The sequence below is a fragment of the Mirounga leonina genome, unplaced genomic scaffold (genome assembly GCF_011800145.1).
Source record: "Mirounga leonina isolate KUSES-001 unplaced genomic scaffold, KU_Mleo_1.0 Mir_153, whole genome shotgun sequence".
Taxonomy (NCBI): domain Eukaryota; kingdom Metazoa; phylum Chordata; class Mammalia; order Carnivora; family Phocidae; genus Mirounga; species Mirounga leonina.
In genome coordinates, this window is record NW_023270387.1 from 20,446,430 (window position 1) to 20,469,530 (window position 23,101).

Below are 23,101 nucleotides of genomic sequence, written 5' to 3' on the forward strand. Positions count from 1 at the left end.
AAAGGGAGGATGGAGACAGGCAGGGCTTTGCAGAGATATTCGAAGTGTTTCCAATGGGTCTGAAGTTTTCTCCAAGAAAGGAAATCCCACTGGAAAAGTTAAGGGCTGGTCTTAGTTGCGTTGAAAGGGACATTTGCTCTCCATGATGGAGTCCCAATCACCAATCTCTAATTTGTTTCTGGTCAGATTCTGCCCAGGTCTCTTGACTGCCTTTGGCATTCCTATTCATCCATTCATTACCTCATTTAATAAATACACATCGAGCCTGATGGTGGGCCAGAGCTGGAAGCACAAATGTGAGGAGCAACTTGCTCAGGAAGCTCAGAGTGTAATGGGAGGGACACCTATAGGAGCATATAACAATCATTTAGTGAGATAGAGCCTGGACTTCACGGCTAAGAATTTTGAACTTTATTGTATAAGAGATATGGTCCCAGTTATTAGGGGAGCAGAAAGGAGGGAATGACTTACCCTGTGTGCAATACAGGGTTATGGAGAGACAATGTTACAGAGCTGAATCTTGAAGGATGAGTAGGATTTGGCCAAACAAGATCTGTGCAAACTGTCATTACCATCATTGTCATTAATGATGATAGTCACCATTTATGAAAGTCTAGTCTGGGTCAGGGCTGAATACTTTACTATATGCTAGGCACATCACATGGGTGATGTAATACCACAAAATCCTAATAATTTGTCAGTTAGCGATTATTGTTTGCATTTTACAGAAATAGGAAAACCAAGACTTACAGAAGTCACACAGCTAGGAAGAGTGAGCTCTAGGATTTGAATCCAAGTTTGTCTGACTTCAAAGCCTCTTCCAGGGGGCGCCTGGGTGGCTCAGTCGTTAAAAGTCTGCCTTCGGCTCAGGTCATGATCCCGGGGTCCTGGGATCGAACCCCGCATCGGGCTCCCTGCTCCACGGGAAGCCTGCTTCTCCCTCTCCCCCCCCCCCCCCGCTTGTGTTCCCTCTCTCATTGTGTCTCTCTCTGTCAAATAAATAAATAAAATCTTAAAAAAAAAAAAAGCCTCTTCCACTCTGCTGGACTATCCCTCCACATTCATTTATTAGTATTAGTGCAGGAGTCCTCTGAAATAATCCATAGTTTGGTCAAAAGCTCTTCATTCAGAGATCCATTGAAATACAGAGAATTCGAATGCCTTTGGCAATAAATAATGATAACTAAATAGCAAACTTTCAACTGAACTGATTAAGCATTCATCTGAATTAGTATTTTCCAGTAACGGTCCCTCTTCATGTGACAGGAATGATACTTTCCATATCTACAAGGACACAGTACTAACCTAAGTATGGATGGCAGGGATAAATGAAATAGAAGACACAGATCTTGTCCTCAAAGACATATGATGCCATTGAGGAGATGCAGATTAACACAGAAAGCAGAAGGTCACAAAATAGAGTAAGCCTGAGTTACAGGGTGGGGGTGCAAGAGGTTGACTTCATTCAGTTGCTGAAGATCAGAGAAAGGCAAGCCTTGAGCCGGTCTTTGAGGAAAGGGGACCCGAGTAACTGCAGGACCTTGATGGAGCTGGACACCAGAGAGGAAAGGGGAGCAAAAGACCCTCCAGAAGGGCACGTGGCCTAGCCACGGGGGCACAGGGCTCAGGCATGGTGTGCGCTAGGTCGTGAGACAGTGGCAGCCTAGCCTGGCTGGAGATACGTTTGGGTTGGAAAGATCCAGGGGATTCGGTAGGAGATGTAGGTTTGGGCTGATTATGGGGGACAAAATGGAAGCTAAGAAATTCGAATATTGCCTTCTTAGGCCCTGGCAAGCCATTATACATTTTTGAGCAGGGGAGAATCGGTATAAACGAGTCTGTAAATCATCTTAGCTTCCAAGGAGGCCCTCTCTCCCTAGAGGAGTGGAATCTGGTCTCTTTGAGACCAGCCTTGTTGCTCTGGTGATATGTGAGGCTTTCACTGGGATAGGTGAGTTAAGCGTCTGCCTTAGGCTCAGGTCATGATCCCAGGGTCCTGGGATCGAGCCCCACATCGGCTTTCACTGGGATAGGTGAGTTCAACAGCTGATACAGAGCAGTCAGAGAATGAGATCACACTGTCAGGTCCAGCTTTTGGTGTACAATGATGAAGACTGATGATGAGGATAGTGATGATGGAACAGAGAATTCAAAGGGTGAAGTGTTTTGACCCACATCACCTAGCAAACCCATAGCCAGGCTTGAACGAGCTGCCATGCTTCCTTGGCTTTCTCACCCCAGCAAGGAGGTGAGAGCAGCCTTAGACCCTCACAGATGTCTGCCATTGGGGAGGTGCCTGAGGGTCCTTCCATCACCGCACTCATGCCAGAATAGGCCCTGGGGGTGGGTTCCAGAGCAAGAACAGGCTCTTTCAAGGCTCTTAGGCCAAAGAAGACAACGACTCTGATGTTTTTTGCTCCTGGAATAGATACAGGATGGGGCAGTTTTCTCAAAGTGGACAGGAGACGGGCCTTTGGTGTAGACTTCTAGCCAGAGACTTCAGAGGCCCAGGGTTCACCCCTGTCCTGTTCATCTGCAAAAAGTACGAGTTGGCAAAACAGGCAAAGGCATTCTCTGGGGAAGCCTGCCCGTCTTGTCAGAGGGTGCCCTGGTTTAAAACCTGAACAGGCCGGGAAGGGCCTGACCAGAGCCAGAGAACCAGGAGTGGAGGCTGCGAGATCTTGTAGGGACAGAAGGGACTTCATCTTCAAGATGAAACTCCTCCCTCCTTCTTTGTCCCTGAAACCATCTGGGCCATCGGGTCACCCAGGGCCCATGTCTTCCCATCCATCTCTCTCTCTCTCTCTGTCTCTTTCTGTCTGCCTCCCTGCCTGTCAGACTGCCTGTTAATTAAGCCCAAGTCCTCGGGACCGGGCTGGTAGTGTTGCAGGCCGCACGCTAGTCTCTAGAGGGGAGGGATTTCGTAGGGCAACAAGAGGGAGGGTGGTGTGTCTCTCTGGCCAAGATGGAAAACGGGACACTCCGGCCCCTCCCTCAGGCAAGGCAGGCGTGAGTGTGGAGAGACAGCGGGACTCCCAGAGCTGCGCCCGGATAGGACGGGGGGCCGCGACCCCCGAGCTGTCTCCTCTCCACGCCCCCCGACCCCAGACCGTCTCTCATTCTCCTCAGCACTTTCTGTCATGTGCGTTGCCCTCCTTATGCTCAGAGGAGTCGCTGACAGTGACAGAACGGAGATTACTAAGCTGGAAGCTTTCTCCAGGCTGTTGGGAACTAGGTAGTTGTCAGTTCTAGGAAAGGAGAAATCTGTGTACATTGTAGCCCTGCAGCGGTGCCCCGCATGGGGGCATGTGGCTGTCACCTCAGACCGTCCCTCCTGCCTCAGACCGTCCCTCCTCCCTCAAATGTGTCCTTAATGCCTGCGCGGGGGCAGGGTCGGCTCCTCGTCTCTACTGTGGCCGTGGCTCCTGTCTGAAGGGCTCCGGACCCTCAGTGCCACCTTAGGGGTGGCGGTTAGAGGCAGAGCTAGAGCTAGAGCAGAAAGACAGACAGACACGGAAGAGCCTGTGGCTGCACCAGGACATGGAGAAGGAGCTCGGGCCCCTCAGTCAGAAAGGATACAACAAGCGGCGCCTGGGGGGCTCAGCCGTTAAGCGTCTGCCTTCAGCTCAGGTCATGGTCCCAGAGTCCTGGGATCAAGCCCCACATCGGGCTCCCTGCTCGGCGGAAGCCTGCTTCTCCCTCTCCCACTCCCCCTGCTTGTGTTCCTGCTTGTTCTCTCTCAATCTCTCTCTCTGACAAATAAATAAATAAAACCTTAAAAAAAAAGAAGAAAGGACACAATTAGAGGCTGAAGGAGCCAGCAGGCAGGGCTTCCATGCTTCCACAACCTGACCCAGACCCTCTCTCTCCCCCACCCCTACACTGTGGACTTGGGCAGAGGAGGGGGTGGTGAGGGCGGCAGCCAGAAACAGCAGTAGCCACACATGGGAAGGTACAATTATTTCCTTATTATCTAGACTGTGAGCACCTCGAAGCCAGGGAGAGCGTGTGTGTGTGTGTGTGTGTGTGTGTGATCTTTGTATGCCCAGACCTCAGTACATGGTAGGTTCATAATACATGGAGGCTAAATTGAAGCAATGTGCACCTGCCCAGATGGGTCCAAGGAGGGGAGGAAGGAAGAGTAAAAAGCTCCCCAAGAACAGAGCTTCCATCTGCCAAGTCGGCCCCAGACACCTGGGAAATGAGGCAGGGGAGCCTGACAACCGCAGAGCTCCCAGGGACGGCCCACCCCACAACTCAGGGCATATCCACCCCTGCTTTCTTCCGGGAGCCCAGCATTTACTCAGCACTTACTCCTGCAGGCAATCTCTCTGGATGGGTAAGAACTACAAGAGCAAAGACAAGGGGGGAGGTTGGAATCGCAAAATGTTAATGTCTGGAGTCAGAAGACATGCCACTTGCTGGCTGGTTTTTGAGGCGAGCCCAGTACCTGACCTTCCTAAGCCTCCTTATCCACATCTGTAAAATGGAAACAACCACCTGGCAAAGAAAAAGGCATCCCTCATACATTGCAGATAGGATGTAAATTGGTGTGACCTTCCTATAAGTAATTCGTAAAAATTTTTAAAAAGTGAACATACCTTTGGATTTGGCAGCTCCACATCTAGAAGCTTATTCTAAGACAATGATCAAGTCTGGAGCAAAATTCAGCTATAAGAATGGGCATTATTTATAATAGCAAAAACTGGAAATAATCTAGACAACAAATGATGGAAATTTGGCTGAATAATTATAGTACATCCATAAATGGAATGTCATTTAACCACTAGGATTATAATGTATATTTTCCTTATATGCAAAGGTGTTTATATGTTACAAATATAAAAAGCTGACTACAGAACAGTCTATATAGTATGATCCTGTTTTTAAGAAAGAAGAGTTTTATTCTACATATTAACTGTGGTTATCTTCGTATTGTGGGATTACAACTCACTTAAATTTTCTCCCTCTTATCTGTTCTGTACTAATCATCATATATTGTTTTGTAATGATAATGAAAATTAAGTTATATTAAAACAATGACCTTTATAGGTTGCTTTAAGAGTTAAAGAAGTTATTATATATGAAAGTCCTTTGTAAACTGAAAAATTACAGGCATAAGACAGGGCCTCTGCCCATGAGGAGCTTACAGTTTGGAAAGAGATGAAAAATACATAAGATAACTATAGCATGAAACAGAATGTGGCAAGAGCTTCCAGAGAATGATAAACAGCATGTTACTTGGAAACACAGAGGAGGTAAAATTACTTGTGGTTCTAGAGGAAAGAGCCAGAATGTTTGAGTTGAATATTGGAGAATCGCTAAGGTCCTGTCAGGTAGAAATATAGAACTGGGGCCGCAGGAGAAGCGGGAAGCTGCTGGACAGGTTTGGAGAATGGGAAATGCTTGTGTTTGGATGGAGGGCAGAGAGCCTGTGGGTACTGGAGAGAAAGAGTCCAGCAGGGTGGTTTGGAGCCAGACTGCAGACACCTTGAAGGCTGCACTTGGTAAAATGCCATCAGTGAACCCTTGTTGGTGCCTTTGATGAGTAGGGAGTCACTGAAAGTTCTGGGGAAGGAGCTGACACCGCAGCAAACCCCTCAGGAGTAGTGGGGTCCTGCCTCGTATGGGGCCCGGGATGGATGCAGAGTGAGGGCGTCTGCCTGGGAAGCTCAGTCTGGAGGCAGCTGACAAGCTGGAGGGGCAAACTGTGGGGAGGACGAGGGGCCTGGCAGGCATGGCCAGGGACAGGACCCACCCTTGGTTGTGTCACTGGGCATGGAAAGGAGGGAAGACCATCTTCTGCCCTGATGGGAAAGGGATGGGAAGTGGTGGCAGAGTGAAATGAGGTGGGGCTCAGGGAAGGAAGAATAGGACACGTCTCCTGGGTTTGCAGCCTGGGGGGTGGGGGGCCAGAGAACTGGGAGCCATTCACAGAATTCACCCACGGCCCCAGGGAGAAGGAACAGGCTTGGGGTGTGGAGAGTGGGACAAGAGTAATCTGGTGCTCAGGACACGTCCTCCCTTAGTTGGTCCTGATCCCTTGGGCCTCTCTGTGTGGTTGTCCCAGGGCTGGCACTGGCCAGGGGGGCCTGACCCTCCTGCTGCTTTGAATGTGTCTCTATTCCTCAGCTCCTCTCGGGAGGAGTCTGGGGTGTGGGCAGAGGGTTTGTTGTCAACCCAGTAAGCTTTTGTTAATGGAAATTCATTAACCAACCTCCCTATCTTGGAAGCTTCTCTCAGCTCATCCCGTCCTCCTGGCATGCCCCAGCTTACTCTTTCCTGCAGGCGAGAATTTGTACCCCCTCAGGATCCGGGTGCTTTGTCTCTGCCACCCTCACCCCCAGTGGTGCGTGTGTTGGTGTGCGCATGCACACACACACACACACACTGGAAGGAAGGCAGGAAAGTCTTGTTCAGGCAAATGTCTGAATTTCCATTTCCCCACTGCAACTCCCAGCCCAGGCCACTGTTTAGCTCCTCCTGTTGTCATGTCACTAGTTAATTACATTCTTTACTGAGGTGCAAATGTGTTTTTACAAGGAGACTAAGATGGTGTTAACTAGGAAGGAACTGTGAAAGTTAAAGATGCATTTACCTCGGCTTGTAAGGCTGGGGCTCTTGGCTGGAAGTGCTCCCCGAAGCTGCCCTGAAAATGCAGCCTGGGCATCAAGCCCCCTCCTCCCCCCTCCCTCCCATGACCCTGCCATCCTAACCCCAAATGCAGCCTCCTTGGGGTCAAATTAACAACTCGATCCGTAAGGAGAAAACTAATGTGAGTGTCTGGGAAGTGTCAGGCCAGGCCTTAGAACAGTGCAGACCACCGACCCCAGTTTCTAAACGTCTTGGTTTATTTCAAATATTGAGAACCAAAAGAATTCCCTTCAATCTAAAAATAAATCAGTAAGTAGTCCAGCCAAAGCCGACTTTAGGCCAAGGCTGTCCTTCACTACCAGTCTCTGCTTGGGGTCCAGTGCCCTCCTGACTCTTCCTCCCTGCTGCCCACAGACCCCCTTCCCCCCACCCATTAACGTCTCCCCAGACCCTCAGCCAAAGCCTGCCCTTGGAAAAGGATCCAACTCAACCGCACATCTGAACAGGTGTGACTGCTACCCTTCCTTTGAGTTTCCTACAGTTTAAAACAAGAAGCCCCGCCCTACTCAGGGCCCAGAATCCCTCAGAGACCTGTCCACACTTTGGGGGAGAGAGGGCCACGTGTACAACTGATATCAGGAAACCAGACAGGTGACCACAGGGCACTTGCAACTGTGTGACGAGGATTTGGGCTCTCAAATGGCTCGGTGGGCCTGAGCAGCCACACCGAGGAGAAAGACTGACATCGTAAATATGGCGGGGGGGGGGTCCCTAGAGCAGATGGCATATATCACTTGGAGCCAGAGTGGGTGCCCCCTTGTTCTCTGATCGCCCGGGGCCTCTAATCCCTTCTGAGAGCTGCTCTGCCCTTTTTTCTATAGGTGCTTTGACACTAGCTGACAGGAAGAATTTCTGGCCCAGCTGGGAGTGAGAAGAGGGAGTGAGTCTCCTGAGAGCCATCCTCGAGTCCGCCAGGATCACCCGAACAGTAAGAAATGCTCCTCCATCCTTAAACACAGAGTGAAACCCTCCAGGCAGACGATCTTTTCTTCTGAAAACCTCGAAAAGCAGCCATCACATTAGCTGGCACTTAGCGTATACAAGCTGGGAACCCCCAGTACTGTGTTATTTTTCTCATGTCCTTCCTCCTCAGCTCCTTGAGGACAGGGCCAGAGCTGTGCCTCATCCCCGCACCCCTCTTTTCTTCTCCGTAGTCTGGGAACAATAAAGTGTTGTCCATGCCGATGCCGATTGGATGGGCTGTTGCTTACATCCACGATGATGATAACCTTTGTATAACCTTCCGGAACAAGCATTATCACCTAAGACTCGCCTGGGGGGTCTTTGTTAAGAAGACCTCACACCAGAGTCTGAGTTTCTAAGCTGAGGTTAAGACCGGGAATCTGCACCCCGAGTGTTCTTGATGAACACAGAAGAAACTGCATTCCAGGTGTTTCTGATGAACTCTGAGAAATAGTTCTTTAGAATGTGTAAGGCATTTTGAATGGAGAATCTCATTTAATCCTCTTATCAGATAGGGATTTTTAAATCCCCTTAAGTAACTTCATGATCTCAAAGACATTAAGTATCAGTATAGGCAGGGATTTAGAAATCCAGGTATCCAAAACAACCCTTCTTTCTTTCCACTATGCCATGATAAGGGCCGGATCTGTTATGGTGAGATGGGGCCCCAACCCCAGAGGACACTGCCCAGGACTTTCGTAAGTTTCCCTGCTGTCTCGGGCCTGCCGTGACCTTACAGGTCATCAGCTTTCATTTTGGGGGCAGTCATCATTGCCCAATTCCTCACAAAAGCTGGTTTCCCTGGAGAGAGGGAGAGGGGACAGTGAACCAGAAAGGCGAACGTTCCTGGGGCCAGCTCCCCAAGTTAGCAAGGCCACAGACGTTACAGAGGAGCATACCAGCAGAACTGGCCCCCAAAGCTTGTCCTGGTTCCTATGCCTTCTGGCCATTTGGGGAGCTCTGTGTTTTAGGTGTATGAAGGAGTGGGGAGCATGCTGAAGCATGCTGTGGCTCCTAGAGGTAAAAGCCAGAGGAAAGGAGAAAAAGGCACACGTAGGGAGCTCAAGGCTTCATCCTGAGTGTGGGTTCAGCAATGCCCATTTCAGGGACAGGCTGACAATCTCTTCAACACCTTTAGGAGCCTGTGTGCACAGCAATGTGAAAGGGAGATCGCTGCAGACCATAGTTGTGGTGAGGGTTTAAAGAAGGTGGGGAGATGGTTTAAAAAGAGAGAAAGAAAAGAAAGAGAAAAAAGGGACAGGGTTAGAGACTCCTGGTGAACCAGGGTGGACAGGTGTTGTCACCAAGTCCAGTGGCTTTCTCAGGGCCTGGCGATCGCACTGAGCTGCTTCTTGCTGACTACTCAGTAGAGTCCTATTTCTCTCCACGCCAAGGCTGCAGATGCTCGAATCCAAACAGGCCAGACCATGCCTATTTATTCTAGACATGCTAGAATAAAGGGAAGGATGGAAACGGGTTGAGGGACTGCTAACGCCTGCCGAGGCTGTGTCTTTGCATCGGAGGGGAAGTTTCCATGGATGACATAGAGGCGACCTCACATGGCCCCCTGACCTCCCCGTCCCTCTCCCTCCCCCCCCCCCCCCCACTGCCCACCGGACTCTCTTGCTGAGTGCCAGTCTGGTCCGTTCCAGGCACTAAACACAGTTGACCCCGTTGCTGGGATAGGTGCAGTCGGCAAGGACAATTTTTGCAGCTAACGCTGGAAGTGTGGCAATCAGAGGAACCACCAGCTGTCTCGCTTAAATTCTTAGCTCTCTCGCTCTCTTTTTTTAAAATCGTTTTGCTTACATAATCCACCCCCTTTTTATTTTCTAATTCTCTCCTTGCAAAGCTGGCACCAGAGGGGAAGGGCTGGGGCGGAGGGGGTAGCAATTACACATCAGTTTGGGGAGCATTTACATTTTGCAATTACAATTTTAAAAATAAGCTTCGTTAATGATCTCCACGTGTCAACGACAAACCCTAACTGACATACTCTCCTGGGCTTGCCTGCCTCCCCCTGTAGTCAGAGGCTCGGTGGAGGCAGAGGTAACTAGGGAGACACAGGGGGCAGCATCGGAGGGGCCCGCAAGAGCCATCAGCGTGCCCTTGAGGTTGGTGGAGGACAGGTGTGCGGCTGAGCACCTCGAAACCTAGAATTCGGGACTCCAGCTTCCCTCCTCTTCCCTGCACTCGTACCCTCCGAGGTGGGAATTTTCAGAGCCCTGTTGGTGAAGCGTAAATCCTAGTCCCCAGGAGCCAGCCGGTGTGCCTGGATACTCATGGACTGGGTAGAGGGACTGATCACACAGGCGGGGCTCAGGAAGGGAACAGGATTAGTTGTATTGCAGTTTGGGAAGGACGTTTCTCCTCTTACAATTGGCTAACCTATATTTCATGAAGCCCTCTGATCTCTTGGGCCAACACTTTGGAACCAGACACACCCAGATTCAAATTCTAGCTCTGCTATTCGTTGGCTGTAAGATTTGGGGCAAGTTAAGTGACTTAAGTTTTCTGACCAGCATTGTCTTTATGCAATTGGGATAATGGTATTTACCTTAGAAGGCTTCTTTGAGGATTAAATGAGATAATGTACGAGAAAGCACCTCATCCAGCAGCTGGCCCTCGATAAATGCCCCGTAAAGGTCAGCTCCTCACCACGCCCCTCCCCAGGAGCCCCAACATGCTTCCTCCTGTCCACATTAGAGCTGTCTTTCCAGCTACGGGGGACACTAAGGAAGGGTGATCTGGTCTGATTCTGCCAGGTCTCCCCTCCAAGTCAAGCCATCTGCACCCTGAACAGCTCCTGAAGGGGACCTCCCACCCCCTCCCACACACCCATGCCTTGGCCTCAGGCCTCCGTTCCAGCCTTCCACCTCTCCTGAGCTGGCTCCCGACTCTGACTTTCAACAGCCCACTTCTCTTTTCTGGACACAACTTCACTGGAGTGACCTTTTATCAGGCCCCACCTATGTCCTTTATCTGTGAAATGAGGGAGGTGGGCCAGGCACTCTCCGAGGTGCCTTTCAGTCTTGACATCTGTAAGGCTCAGATGCTCCTTCTCTAGAAGCTTCCTCTCAGCCTGTTATCCGCGTGGAAGGCTTTCATCTCAAGCAGCTTCATCCAGGCCAGTCTTGGGACTGACCACGTATCATCAAAAACTGACATTTGTTACTTGAAACATACATAAAATAGCTCTTCCCTTTGGCAAAACCAGAGAGGAATCTTATAAAAATCTGAGACAAGGAAGACTTCCAAAAGCAGGCCCCTTGGCATAGGGTGGAGAACATAGAAAGGGACTGTATTTTACCGGTTCGGGTGCTTAGGCGAACCACAGTTAAATATTATGTTTTACATATTGTTCTAAAAACTTGCTTTTTTAACCTGGCCTATGTAATGGGCAGCTTTCCAGGTCAAAATAGATTGACTCCATTGTTTTTAACTGATGCATAGTATTCTCTTCTGTGGACATTTCATTATTTATTTTAGGTATTTTTAAAATTAGAAGTAAAGTATGTACATGAGGGAAAAACAGTGTAAGAGATATAAAATAGAATAAAAAGGGTCCCTTCTTTCCCCTACCTCTATCCACAAGGTCCAAATGACCCAAAGTCAACGACAATGAACAATCTCTGATTTTAGTTATTTGGTGGCTGGTGTTTACTATGTTATATAATATACTTAAATCCCTCTTTTTAATTTGTGTATTTATCTATTCACTCCTTGCTATGAAAGCCGGGAAAATTAGCACACATTCTCCCCTTCCAATTTGGATTAGTTTGATAATTTTTATTAAGCCATATTTGACACTATGTTTATTATATAGTATTCTATAGAATACAGTGTGTTTATATATTGTGTGGTATATACTATATAGCACATAGTGTTATATATAATGAACTCTAAGTGATATATATTTAGTATAATAGTAGCTTTACAGATTTAGAAGATCTACAGTCTATCACTGTAGTTCCCTTTGCATTCCAACTATAGGTTGATCATAAGATGGAAATATTATCCAACCACAGAACTAAATAGCGTGATTTGACCAAGGGAAAGGAAACGGAACCGTCTGTCATAACAACTTGGCCGCTGCAGGAGAATCTTCTGAGAGCCCCCACATGTACTGCTTGCCCCTCTTCCCCGCCTCCCCAGCTCTCTCCCTCCCCGCTGGCTCCCGCTGGGCCGCCGCCATGTCTTGCGTGGATGCTGTCCCCTTCCTCTGATTCCTCTGTTTTACTGGAATACCACCTCTAATTATTTCTGATACGGATGAGTGGGAAATAAATTCTCAGTTCTTAGGTGTCCAAAACAGACTTTTCTTTACCTTCAAACTTGATTGATCTTCCGATGGAGTTCAGAATCCCATGTTCAAAACCTGTTTCTCTTAGGTTTCAAAGACGTTATTCTACCATCTTCCTATTTCCGATCTTGCAATGAGAATTTATGAAAACTTTCAGTTTGCTTTGCTTTTACAAGTTCGAAAACGTCACCACTGTATGCTGAGGCTTGAGATTTTGTTTGCTCCTTTCTTTTTTTCATTAACCGTGCTCACACCCTGGGACCATTTTCGTTCTGAAGTCACCTGTCTTGCTTCAGCGCAGGGAAATTGTCATTTCATTATTTCTTTGTTTATCCTGCTCACTTGGCTCTGTTTCCTCCTGGAAACTCCACTGCCCAGCACAGAGCCTGGTGAATAGTAGGTGCTCCATTAATGCTTGCCGAATTTGTTGCTTGGGACCCCGATTCTACATAGGTCCCTATTTTCAACTCGCCACGTGGACTTGGACAAGTTTTCTCGTTCAAACAGAGAGGTCAGGCCTCATGACTGCTCAGGATGCTTCCACTCTGCCTGTCCTCTGGCAAACTGCCCTGGAGCCTTGAGTCCCTGCTGCTCCTGGGATTGGGGAAGAAGCTGAGGAGTGAGAAGTGAGGGGAAGGCAGAGGTTGGGCAGTTGGGCCATCAGTGGCCAGCCTCCCACGACAGACATTTCCCTGAACCTTTCATCTGTTCAGCAGCCCCTGCCTGTCCCCCTTAGGGACCTCTCTCCTTGACCTTCGCCATCATTCTTAAATGGGCCTCCTTTCCTCTTCATCTGTGCTCCCTCTACCTTCTCAGCTCACCTCCACACAAAGCTCCCGTTAGTGAAATAATCCCTGACCATGGCAAGTGTCTCATTAAGTGAGATCTTTTTTTTTTTTTCACTTTTATGACATTCCAGGACAAAGAGACAGCAGACTTCCCTCCGCAATCCTGCACAGCAAATGCTCTGACCAGAGACAGCCAGGCCCTAAAAAGAGAAGAAAGATTAGAGGGCCCCACCGATAGATAGCTTGGATCTGCCCCAGGCTTAGGCTACCTTGTGCCCTGGGGGAGGCATCTTGGATGAGAATTCCCACTTGCTTCTCTTCTCCACCCCAGAGACTGGCTCTGGGAGCAGACACCTCACACGCAGCTTCCCTGACTGCCCAGACCAACCTGCTCTGGACAGAACCTCTAGATCTGGGAGCCAAGATGCTTTCCTCCTTTTCCCTGAGAGGGCCAGACGCTGGAAGATCCAGATTCACAGGGGCTCAGATCCCAGAAGATCACTATCTAAGTCAGAGCATCCTAATTGGTCTCTAAGAGCCAGAGTCCACTGTCTTCTCTCTTCTTCCATCCCCTGGTCCTTGCCTTGCCATGGGAAGTGGCATCCCCTCTTACTGGAGAGAGAAGAGGGGAAAGTAGAGGCACAATTTTGAACTTCAAGGCCACAAAGATTCTGTATCAAAGGCAGGAAAGAGAGCTCAATGATAGAACACGAGTTGGCATTGCAAAAAAAACAGAATTAAGGTTTGAGGTGAGTTCTAATTTTCAGACAAGCTGCTAGTATTCAAAGATTCTGCTGCTAATATGAAACGCTTCTCCTTGGTGCCTGAGTACAGCAGAAAGGGCCAGAAGATGACTAAAGGTTTCCCTATTAGAAGCCAGAGAACTGCAGACCCCTTTCCAAGGCTGGAGTTTGAAGGGGCTGGGGCTTGACAGGGGACAGGCAGGAGCCAGTGGGAAGGAGAACACAGCCCTGGTCCTCTGCACTTTGTTTAGCTGCTGCCTGCTTGGGAGGCTGTGGGTAACAACCCCGCAGCTGGCCTGCAGAGATGTCCTCACTGGTCACCCGTTCGGACCGCTGCCCAGGATCCATCAGGCTGGGAGAGGAAGAAGACAGAAAGGAGGGTGAGCAGGAAGGGACTTCTGCAGGGGGATAAAGCTAGAACTCAGGGACATATGACAAGAGACGGGATGCCCCCTATGGATGGCCTGCCACAACTTGAAAAAGCCAATGCTGCTCAACTGGATGGGCTTTCCAAAGCTAGAGCCAGGTGCCTCTGAGCCTGTGAGTCATGGGCATACTTCCCTCCAGAACAGGCACTTCTTTGCAGCTGTGGGTGGTCCCTGGAAAACCAGGGGCGGGTGGGGAAAGAAGTCCAAGCGGAGACAGCCACAGAGAGCAGACGGACAGCGGACTGCACGCTCCCTTCCAGCCCACCCCGCCCTGGGGGGGCCCCACCTGGGCCGCAGCAGGGTCCCGCAGTCCTGGCTGACAGGAAGGAGACGCTGACGGAATCCCAGTCGTGGTGAGTCAGAGCCCTGGCCCCAGCACCATGGAGTGTGGGGTCAGGGCCCTGGCTGGCCCCGCTTTCGCACAGCATGCGTCCCCAGACTCCGACTCCCAGACAGCTAAAGCACACAATCGAATTCCCAATTACACATCGCCCCTTTGATGCAGCCCTCCCCCACAGATTCCTATCATTTCGTACGTGTCCTTTAATTTTATTCCTTCCCTTCGAAATTGAACCCACAGTCCAGTGAGTCGACGATGGAGATTCAGTATCAGTCTCTTTCAGCACGATTCATGTTTTCCCTCTTTGTCTCAGTGGCATGGTGATCATGAGACCCCTACTTCTTCTCGCTGCCATCAGCACTTCCGATGTTCCTTCTTCCGCTCACTCTTGTGAAATAACAAGAGCAAACCACAATGGAATATCGAAGTAACTGGGCCCACGCTGCTGTCCGAGACTGGCGGGGCTGGCGGAAGCGGGCTGCTCTCCAAGTGGTGCCTCCATCCAAAGGTGCAAAGTCCGCGCGTGTTAACGGGCTACAGATGCCCAGATTCGGCATTCGGAAGACCTTTAGGTGGACTGCTATCATAGAAATCCAGGGTGTGGGAAAGTTAAAGGACAGCCCGATTGAATGGCGCGACTCCGTCGGTAGCTTGTTTCCACAATCACCCTTGCCTCTTCTGTACTTCTCCCAACTTCTGGGGGGCTCACTCCTCTTCTGGCGTTCCCCGTCTCCACCCTGAGACGTCTAGGTTAAACATTCAGACTCTGAAAGCAGACCATGGGTCACATTGCAAGACTTCCTCAGCTACTCTAAGCCTCAGTTTTCACATCCATGAGTCGGGCACAGCCCTCCTGCCTACCCCAGACGGTGTCTGGGAAAAATACACGAGGTCATCTGCATCAGAAACTTAGCAAATGCCCCGGGGCGTGGGGAAGGCTCAATAAATAGCAGCTCTTATTCAGTCCACTTACCAACTCACCCCAATCAAAATTTGCTCCAAGGAAACAAACTCGCTCTCCCTGAGGTGTGAATGACTGCTGGAATTTGAAGAGCTATATTTTCCAGATTTGTTTGGTCCTTTCACATTTTAACAGTAAGCCAGTGAAATTGAATTGTAACTGTGTACATATTCAAGCTCCAAAAGGAGATAGAGCTTGTGACATCATATGGCACAGGATTTCTGCCCCCTAGAAAGAAAACGCAAGGAAGGGCCTTGATCTTGTCTACCAGGGAGCACAGGGTTCAATGGGCAAGATGGGACATGTGGATGGGAAGCAGATTTCCCGTAATATAGAAACACACGTACTGACCATTCACGCTTCCATGCTCTACTTCTGCTTCACGGAAGAGTAGAGTTTTGAGCAAAGTTTTGATGAAGGAAAGGACACGAGAGTGTAATACAGAGACCTTGATGGCAGATGAGAAGCCCAGCAAAAAGCATGGAGGAAAACTTTCATAAGGTGATAGAGGGCATGTCTGCTCAGCTGAGGCTTGAGTCTGGTTGGCAATGCCCAGGAATGGGCTCACTGCCCAGCATCACTTTTTCTCTTGCACATGGTGGCCATCATCCTCCCTTCCCTGGGGCTCCCTTTCCTGACAGATGAGGAACACAGAGCCAATGTCCCTGCTCTCATTCCAAACAGCCGTGAGGACCAAGTTTGAGGGAGGCTCCTGGGCAGCCTTTCCTCCCCGAGCTGCCCTTTTTGCTGTGGACTCTGCCTGGTGTCCCTCCCTTTTCTTGCAGGCTCACCTAGGCCACCCCAAAGGCCTCGGGAGGAAGGACATCCATTAGCTGGGTAAGGAAGTATCAGGGATGAGTGGCTTTTCCATGATAAACTGAGCTCAGAGAGCCACTTGCTTCAACAGCCCTGACTCTTGACTATTTTTTTCTGGAGGCAATTTTTTAGAAAACGGAACCAGCCAGAGGTCATGGTATAGTCCTAAGAAAGAAAAGGGGCCTGGCTGACCCTCTTCAGAGCCTCTGGTTCCAGCAGAATCTGAGAGCATCACAAGGGACAGACAGGATAGGAATTGGGGTCCCTTATCTCTATGGATGCCACCCCCCCCCCCAGTCCTGTGGCTCCAGCCCCCTCCCTGCCCTCCCCTGCTTTCCTTCCTCTCTCCAGGTCCCTGGGAGTACTGTCTTCCCTGTGGGCCCGCCTCAGAGAAGAGAAAGATTTCTAAAAGGGAGGGAGGCAGATAGGGCAGCAGGGAGGTGGCTGCTTGGCTCCTTCCAGAACAGAAGTGCTCCTTCCATCTGGGCTTCCCAGCATCTGAGCTGTTCCTCTGTCTCTGTTGAGTTGTGAGCCTCAGGGGCCCAGCCCGTGTTGTTTTCTCAGCTCTGTTCCGAGCAGCGGCTGCCGTCAGCTCTTGACAAATAATAATAAACCTGGGAATCAGGTTTGTCGAGGGGGATTTCAGTCCCTGGGTTCATTTTTAGATTTGTTTCTCTGTGTGCGTGCATGTGTGTGTGTGTGTGTGTGCAGACAAGAGAGCACGTGATAGCGTCTTGGGGGAGCGGGCTGGGGCTCCCAGGTGCCCTGGCAATCCACTCTAGCCATGGAAGAACTGGAGGGCTCTCTCCTCTGTCCCTGATCATTGGGACTGCTTGCAGGTTTAAAATAAAAGAGAAAGAATTGAATGAAAGGCCTCTAGCTTTCTCCTTTCCCTGTTCCTCCCCACCTCTCCCACTCATGCTATTTGGGTAGAGCCGAAGGGGGCTGGCAATGAAACAGAGGGGACAGAATCCCAGCTCTAGGTCCAAGAATTGCCTGAGCCATGGGTGGGAACTTGGCAACAGGCCCAGGGAGAGGCTCCTGGACAGAACCTTCACGTGGACCCCACCCCAGGGCAGCAGCATGGCCTCCAGGCCCCCGCTCCTGAGATGCAGCACCAAGTGGAGGGCTTTCCTGGAAAGTGGAAAATGTTCGGAGTTGAGCATCACTGGCAGAAGCTGGACCCAACCGTGGGTGAGCGTGAAATTTAGGGCCCATCGTGGGGCCCCTCTGGGGCAGAGCAGCACCCACTTTGAGCGGTTAGGGGGTGGCCATCGGAGGTCATTGCTGCCATCCCCCTGCCTCCAGGCAGGCAAAGGTGCAAAGCACTTACCTGTGAGACACATGCAAGGACTGTACTTATCCTGACAACTGGCATGCTTCCTCCCTTTCTGTTTTTTTGTTTTATTTTGTTTAAAGGAACCAAAGGGGGAAAAATTGCCAAGTTGTGAAGTGCTTTAAGAGGAGATGAGAATCTTCATCAAAATGCTAAAAGCTGGAGGGGGAGAGTAATGTGAAAACTCTTGCCTGCTATTTATGGGATTGATTCTCAGATCAAGAAGAAGCAAGCAGTCGGATGAAAGGAATTATTGTTAAAGCTCCTTGGTAGGAAGATCTAATGGACAATTGCTGCTATCAGGGGGAATTAAATTGCTGTTTCAGTTTGTAAAATATATCAGCAGCTTTTTGAAGCCAGGAAAGGTGTGACAGCCCAGGCAGGGAGGAAAGCGAGGGCTCTGTCACTTCCTGGCCCCGGTGTGGGGAAGCAGGAGACAAGCAGGAAAGAGGGCTGGGGCAGAGCGCAAGGGGCTCTCCTAACTCTGACCCTGGCCCACGTGTTTGAAGCCAAATTAGCTAAACCGGGGGAGTCGAGGGGCAAGGCGGCAGCCCTGATGGGCCCAAAGTCTGGGCCCTGATGTTCTCGGAACCCCCATGAATCAGAGAGGCATGGCAGGAAGCAAGAGGGCAAGGTGGGGGGCTCCTCTCTGGGAAAGCCGGTCAGGGCGTGATGTGGGTCCATGACTGCCAGCAGCCCCCCTCACAGCCAGGGCGGAGTCGAATCCTCTGCCTTCTGTAACCACTGAGCATCCCCTCACTAAACTGTGTGCACAGAGGGATCCAGGGTGGATAATAACCACCCCTGCTCCCAGAACGGGGTCTCTCGGCTGGGGTTGGTGAGTGCATAAATGATCTGTTGACCCAGCCACACACATGGGAGACATACTGTTATTCCAGATAAAGACCAAACGACAAAATGGCTTTGGGGGTGGGGAAAGGAGGGGAGTGGAGGCCCTTGGGAGGAGGACCACTACCATTTGGAGGAGACTGTGCTCCTGGTAAGGGGAACAGGAGGGTCTCTGGCTTCTCTGATTTCACAGAAGGCTCTTACCCCTTCCAAAGACCATTTGCCCCACTTGGCAGTTAAGGGCTGAAGGAGGAGAGAAAGGTGGGGAGAGAGAGACATTTTCACATCTCTCAGGGAGTCAGAAGCCGGCAGTCCTAGTTACAGCTCACCCTGGCTTCTGCTCTGTCTCCACTCTGTTCCCTGGAGACCAACATCATAATAATAGGGCATGACCTGGCACCACCACCCAAGCAGGTTCCTCAGGAAGGTAGCAAATGACGATTCGCTCAGAGAGCTGTGGGTGGCCAAGGGGTCTGAGTTGCCTCAGTTGCTATCTTGATGAAGTCAGTAGAGAATTATTTCCTATTGAGAGGTCCAAGCAGGAACCGGAGGGGCACCAGGGAAGTGGTCCTTCTGGGTGGGGCATTCTGCAATGACTTGGGGCTCTGTGCCAGGTGCAATGTCCCTGCGGACCTGGGTCATGGTGGAGCGGTGGCTCATTTTGGAACTTTAGCCAGCCAGCCTTCAGGACAGTAAGGGTCTGGTCCTGAGCGCAAAGCCTGCTAGGGTCGCCTTCCACCTGTGCTTCCTTCAGTAACATAGAGTCACCTGCCTGGCTCCCACACCCCACTCTGGGCCTGCCCTTTTCAGACTAGAGGACTTCCATTCACCCCCAGCACCCAAGGTCAGAAAGATGGGGGCAAAGCAACATCCACAAGGCCACGGCATTCCTGTCACCTGAATCCTCGGGCCCCTGAGCTACCACCCGATTCCTAAGCACCTGGTCCAGCCTTTGGTGTGTTCCTTCCCCTTCTTTCCTCAAGGACCCTTCACTTTTCCCTCACTTGCAAACATGTCAACCAGACCTCCTCACATTTTACAGCTTCCCAGCCCAGAGCTACAGCCTCCCTCTCACCTCCATGCCCTCCGCCATCCCTGCAATGGTTCCACCCTGTCACCACCCAGCGCTGACTGCGTACGCCATGCACAGTGACCACAGCGTTTCCTCTAAAGCTTGAGATTTCTAGCCCTTCCTGGGTTTTGTGAAGAAATCTGGGGTGTGTGTGTGTGTGTGTGTGCGCGCGCGAGCGTGCATACACGCACCCCTGCGTTTCTTTAGATAAATCCACAGAGTCACATGAAATCAGTGACAGGTTGACACCGTTATTTCAAGATTCATCGCTCCGAGTTGCCAGCACAGGAAACCTAGCCAACTCCTTCCCACCAACAACACTTTTTTTCCAGGCATAATTTATAGCAGCGGGGTGAATTTGTTTCCAAAAGATGAATATCACACTATCAGCAACAGCTGCCTCTCATTTTTATTTGTTTTTAAATTTGACTCAAAGTCCAATTCTCTATACACATCCGAGGCTGTAAATCCTAAGGCGACTGATTACATGATTTAGTAAACAGGTTCTATTATATAATGCAATTAAAGCGGGGCTCCGAGGCGCCACCTACAGGCCTCTTCTGGGAAGGGAGCTGGGCCAGAGACTATCATTTTGGACGAGGCTCTAGGTTGAAGGAAAATAAACGAGATTGCGCCAGGGTTGAGGCGGGTGCTCCTGAGGGAGATGTTGCAGCCAGCCAGGTTACTAATGCAGCCTTTTGGTCCCTCCTGCTGAGTTCACTCTGTTATTTCAGCTTCCTGCAAATCTGTCTAGACGTCAGAACCCAGGCCTGGGTAACAGCTCAGAGGGCCCCCTCCCCGGCCTGGGGTTAGGGGGTGGGATGGTAACCACCTGGGGGCTCCTGGGCTGGGGGTGCTGAGGAGAGCCCCTGGCTCTCCTGCCTCAGGGGCCTCCCTCCCTCACTCTCGAATGGGAAGTGAGGAGGAGAATACGTAAGCTGGCTAGCCTTTGAGATGAAGCTACAAGCCAACCATTTCCATTCCATTCAACAAAGCTTGTGTTGAGGGCTAACCATGGGCAAAGACTTTGAGAATATTCTGGTGAAATCCCTCATTTTGCAGTCCAAGAGGGGAACGTGACTTGTACTAGCCACAGGTAAGTGGCAGAGCTAGATGAGGAATCCAGACTTTTTGACCCTGAGCACAGGCTTCAATCATGGGAATTTACAAAAGAGGAAATTGAGGCCCAGGCAGGGGATGGGACTTCCACAGCCTCTACTTGTAGCTAGGGAAGGAAAATAATGAAAATCCTGCTGGTGTGTGTCGGAGGACAGAAGAGAAGGGCTTCTGTGGGGCCCTCCGCAGTGTGTCTTAGCTTCCTTTCTGGGGAAGGAAGGAAGGCAGGGAGGAAGGGAGGGAGGGAGGGGAGGAAGGAAGAAAGACCCAGGGCCAATGCTCCCTCCCCTCACCCCTCTGCCCTAAACTACAACACTCTTCAGATGAATCAGGTTCTGGGGCCTCAAGGATTCTAGCTTCTCCAAAGAACTTTTGTAAGCGTAGGTCCCACACGCATAACTGAGGAGAGGAAGAGGGGACTTTCTTCCCTGGGCGCTAAGAGAGAAACTGGACCAGAAGGGGGTGGGGCAGGGATGGATGAAGAAAACAGGACTATCAGAGTCCAAAAGGGTGGAAATACATCCACACCTCGGCCACTGCCCACCATCCGCCCAGTCTCCCATCTAGGGCAAAGAGGTGCGACAGTGAGGAGCCAAAGGGAAGCTGGTCCCGCCCCCGTCCCTAAGTGGGTCCGGATACGATGTAGTCTCAGCTAGGGTCAGAGGGCAAGAACAAATGCTGTCACTGTCGGGCCAGCTGGCCAGAGAGCTCCCAATTAGACTTTGTTTCTCATCCTTAAGGCCCTGAGCCCCCAACCCCAGCACCCCAGCCCAATTACTGCCGGGCAGCATTAACCCCTTGGTGCCCCAGGCCGTTAATGGAATGTTAATTGGTCTAATGGGTTTCATGTCAACAAGTCCTAATGAGCTCCTTCCTAACGACCTTGCGATTTTTTTCTAAGCTTGTTTGTCAACACACTGGAGTTTGGGCTACAGACCCAGGGCCTCACCTTGCAGGGCTGGGGGGAGCAAGCGTTGAGGAGACAGGGAGTGGGTAACTCCTGGGCTGCCCATTCCTACTTCCTAAAGGGGTGTCTTTTTGTCACCCCTCACCCACCCCCAATCTGTGCAACACGGCCTTACTGGGCTCCGGAGCTCTGTAAAATGGCGGCTTTAGCTCCTTTTGATATCAGTGACACGAATTATTTCTTCTTGGATATCATTATAGGGTTGAATGTTGCGTTAGGGGATTTTACCCCCTCAGCTGTCCTATAATAAAGGTTTTCAGCATTAAGAACAATCTTTTGACATAAGCCTGCCTTCAACGGGAAGTCTCTCGGTGGTAAATCATTCCCTGTGCGTCCTCCATTTGCAGGCTTGGGTGCGCTCCCTTGAGTGCCCTGCTGTCTGGTAACAGAGCGCTGGGGCCTCTGAACAGGGCCAAGCAGCCTCTCTGAGCCACGGAAAAGTGCCAGAAGCCCCAGGCTGGGTTTTTAGAGCACAGGCCTGCTACTCCCCTCCGTACTCTCAAACAAAGTGCAAAAAGGGCCAGGCACCCAGGGATTGCTCAAGGAGCTCCCCCCACCCACTATGACGTCTCTCCGGGCCCAGTTTCAGACAAGAGAAGCTGGATTCCCCTTTCCTCTCCAGGGTCCTTCCATGCATCCCCCAGCCCTGCTCCCCCTCCAAGCCTAGCCATTGGGCTTCCCCAAGGATGGGGGAGTGCCTGTGTTTGTGGAGTGGTGTGAAGAAAAGAGCAAGCTTCCAGAGATGGGTGTGGGGTCTCCCCCAGTGTCTCCTTAACAGAGGCTTCTGTGCCTGAGTGAGCAGAGAACCAATGAAACTTAAGCCCCTGATGAAAAGACCTCCTGTTCTCTGGCAGGAGAAGCCCCCAGAGGGCAATGGGTTAGTGGCCTAGTGGCCTGTGGTGACCCCAGAGAGGGGGAGGGGAGGGGCAAAGGCCATCCGGGTCCTCAGAAAATTGTTCTTGTGTCCTCTGGCGAGGCGGGTCTGGCCCCTGCTCACAGCCTGACAGACTCCAGACTGAAAAATCTCCTCTCAGCCTGGGCGTCGGGGGTTGCTTCTGGCTGCAGACCGCTTTTACCCATCTCTCCTTGCCCCCAGGCTGGGGAGCCCTCCTGCCAAGTTGCAAATATTTCTAGGGACAACAACTCTAAAATGACCCTACCTCCCATTCATTGGACAGTGAACAAAAGAATGCAGATTAAAGCCCCCTCTATTTAGCCCCAATCCTCCCTATTGAGCATCCTCTGCTCTGCCTTTACTGACTTTCTCATCCGTGGAATGAGGTTACCCCAAGACCCAAACCCGAGGTTAAAGGGAACCAGTTGCCCCTAAGAGGGGAGAGAAACCGCCTAGTGAGAGCTCCCACCCCAGACTCTGCCCCCAGGCTCCCTCTTCTGGAGGCTGCTGGCATTACAGCCCCAAAGCGGTTCACTTTCTCCCCGGCGGAGGAGCATCCAAGACTGGAGCTCCAGGGAAGAGGTCCTGAAGGCAGGTCCTGAGGCCCCAACCAAAGTTACCTCCTCTGCCAGAGTTCCAGGAAAGGCTGAGCCTAACACACCCCTGAAATATCCCGATTTCCTTTTGTCCCTCAGGGTCCACAAGAGATTCCACACCCATTTTAATGTCTCAAACATCTTAATTCTGGAAGTTTCTTCTGACATCTCAAGGAGTCTCTATCCTCTTTTTTCCTCGGGAACCCTTTCCACTCTGCTCTTGCTTTCCTTGGATGTGTACCGCCACCCAGACAAAGAGCCAACCACGAACACA

At 50.8% G+C, this 23,101-nt stretch overlaps 1 protein-coding gene across 5 annotated transcripts in view; it reads left to right on the forward strand.

Annotated features, from left to right (window-relative positions):
- The window catches only part of PKNOX2 (PBX/knotted 1 homeobox 2), a 255,822-nt gene that overhangs the window by 152,868 nt on the left and 79,853 nt on the right, over window positions 1-23,101 (forward strand). For all 5 annotated transcript variants that reach the window (XM_035009226.1, XM_035009225.1, XM_035009227.1 and 2 more), the window contains one exon: window positions 7,476-7,582. The gene's annotated coding sequence lies outside the window, so the exon portion shown is untranslated. The remainder of the gene's footprint in view (window positions 1-7,475; window positions 7,583-23,101) is intronic.